This window comes from Camellia sinensis, chromosome 14 (assembly GCF_055761805.1).
Source record: "Camellia sinensis isolate YWXY chromosome 14, ASM5576180v1, whole genome shotgun sequence".
NCBI classification, from domain to species: Eukaryota; Viridiplantae; Streptophyta; class Magnoliopsida; order Ericales; family Theaceae; genus Camellia; species Camellia sinensis.
The window spans coordinates 16,945,111-16,948,220 of NC_138974.1; positions in this window are offsets into that span (position 1 = coordinate 16,945,111).

Sequence of the window (3,110 nt, forward strand, 5' to 3'; positions counted from 1 at the left end):
GGCCGAGCTCCTAGGTTTACCTTCGTGACCGAGGTGGTCTGGCACTCTACCTAACCGAGCTAAAGTCAAGCTCATTTTGCGCGACCGCGCTCCCGCTTACACTTACCCTCCTTTTCTTGCAGAGTCCAAGGGGACTACACACCAATACCGAGGCTCTCAAAGACCGAACAGCTATCAAACAAGAGACTATGCCAAACCACCTCAACCGCGCTAAGACCAACCGGCTATACATGGGGCGCTACCGCTTCCTGGTCGATACGCCAGTTGCTCTAGCCGCGTTCCGGGAAGAGTACGGTATCCCGGACGATGTACATTAGAGCTCGGTGCTGAGAAAATAACCCCTTAGGGAAAACTAGACCAGTGCTCCTTCACCGTGCTCTCCGTCATAGAAGGTGGCCTCCGCTTCCCGGTTAACCCCTTAATGTGCGAGTTCTTGTAGCGCACCAGGCTAGCACCAACCCAAGTCTCAACCAACACTTATCGCATAATAAACAGAGTTACTGAGCTAAACAATCGGCTAAGAACCAAATTAGGCCTGGCCAAGATACTCCGCCAGTATACCCTCGGGCATAAAGGCAATGGCCTTGCCTATTATTTAAAGATCAGACCGGGTAAAGTGAAGATAGTGACCTGCACCCCGGACAAGGACTTACATGACGACGACTTCTTCTGGGTGTTCGATAACTACGAAACAGCCGACGTGCCGGGCTGGTTTATCAGTAAGAATTTCGACGAAACATGTAAGCCGCGCTAACTGCTTGGTTAGATTACTTAACCATTTTGTACTAATGCGCTTTGTCCCTTTCCTCTTTGCAGTGATCGAAGCTTTGCAAGCCAACTACCATTACCCCAACGAAGCAGCAATCAGAATCGTGCTTCACTACCGCAACCGGGATTGCCACGATCTCCTCGATTACGTACCGACCTACAGATACTCTGCTCTACGTCGGAGTAAGGTCACAGACTTTCTCCGTGCTCCATCTCCACCTCCCGATCCCACTTTACCGGACGTGCCTCTTATCCGGTTGACTGAGGCAGAAGAGATGGCAAAAAGAAGCCGTATCAAAAACCTCATCACTGCTACCTCCACCGAGCTACCGAGCATGCCAACTCGAACAGCCGTTGTTGGTCAATCAAGCAGGACCGTGGTCGCACTGGCGTCTCCTGCCGTCGGGCAAGCAAGCAAAGAAAACAGCCGAGCTGGGAAAAGGCCACGTATCGACCTCTCTGCCGAGCTAGTTGCGGAGTTAAACACCGAGCAACCGGCGGTGACAATTGACCCAATACCGTCATGGAAGCCGCAGCTCAAGCACCGAAATAAGGAGATCCCGGCAACTGCCTCGATCAAAGGTGACAAGGAGCATCTACTCGCCTTTGACCTAACCAAAGCCTTGCTGCTACCGAGCGACGTGGTCAGCAGTGACCACGTACCGAACACCTGGCTGGTGAAGTCCTCGGTCAAGTCCATGACCCGGGTGAGAACTTTGCATACTCTGTTTAAATTTTTCCAAGTGTTTGCTCGATTTCCACTCTCTGATAAAGTTTTCTTCTTGCAGGCCATCCAGAAACAACACTTGGTGATGGAAAGGATCCACCGACTCCAGCAGAAGGCAACCGATACTTCCAGCCAAGTTGAACACCTTCAAGCCGAGCTTGGATGATCCAAGGCGTCACTGGAGATAACAAATTCTAACAACTCTAGGTTGCTCGGGCAGCTTGGTGTCGTCGAGCAAGAAAGGGACGCTCTCCGGACCGAGCTGGAAACGTTGAAGCAGTCAAGGAATGAGGAACTGGAGGACGCCAACAACGCCAGCTTCAAGGAGGCCGAGGAGAGCTACACAAAGCAAGTCCATGCCACCCAAGACATCTTCTTCAAGGCGGGCTAGAAGGCTGCTTGTGAATAGCTCGGCCAAAGATTTGGGACCGACGTGTTTGACTCTCCCCCAGCTGCCTTCCTGCCGACGTACCTTCTGCTATATGCCAATGACGTCTCCAGCAGGTTGCAGGCTGAGGCCGAGGAAGAAGAAGCAGAGGACGATGAGGAAAATGCTGAGGTTGACAACCGCCCAAAGCAGGCCAGCCAGGAGCAGACTAGTGTCCAAGAGACCACAACCACGGTCGACCTGCAGGCGACCGCGACCGGGGATGAATTCACAGACCTTTCCCCCTTAGTTTAGTTTTCTTTGTCTTCTTTCTTTTTCGCTTGAAAATGTAACCGGGCTACTGCCCCACCTTTTGTAATGCTATTCCTTATCAATGAAAAGTTGTATTTTCGTGAAGTGTTTGCATTGTGTTTAACCTAAGCAACTTTAGTCAAGAAAATCACTTCGGCTAAGCAAATCGTTAACTCGCCCTAGAACAAATTATCAACTTATTCAACCAGAGTGAAACATCTTGGTTGAAATCACATAGCTGACTAAATCATCAACATGGTTAACCGGAAAAAGACATCTCGGTTTTGATCATAGAGTTGAGTAAATTATCAACTCATTCAACCGGAATAAACCATCTCGGTTGAAATCTCAAAGTTAAGTAAATTATCAACTTGTATAACCGGAACAAGACATCTCGATTTGAATCACAGAGTAGAGTAAATCATCAACACATTCAACCGGAGTAAAATATCTCGGTTGAAATCACAAAGTTGAGTAAATCATCAACTCATTCAACCGGAATAAACCATCTCGGTTGAAATCTCAAAGTTAAGTAAATTATCAACTTGTATAACCGGAACAAGACATCTAGATTTGAATCACAGAGTAGAGTAAATCATCAACACATTCAACCGGAGTAAAATATCTCGGTTGAAATCACAAAGTTAAGTAAATCATCAACTCATTCAACCGGAGTAAAACATCTCGGTTGAAATCTCAAAGTTAAGTAAATCATCAACTTGTTTAACCGGAATAAGGCATCTCGGTTTAAGTCACAAAGTTGAGAAAATCATCAACTCATTCAACCGAAATAAAACATCTCGGTTGAAATCTCAAAATAAGCAACGGAAACAATCGGATGCCAAGGCAAAGATAAGACACTTCTATTGTATTGACAAAAAGAATATTACATTCTGAAGTGTGAGGCAAACAATTCCTTTGCACAAAAAGAACACA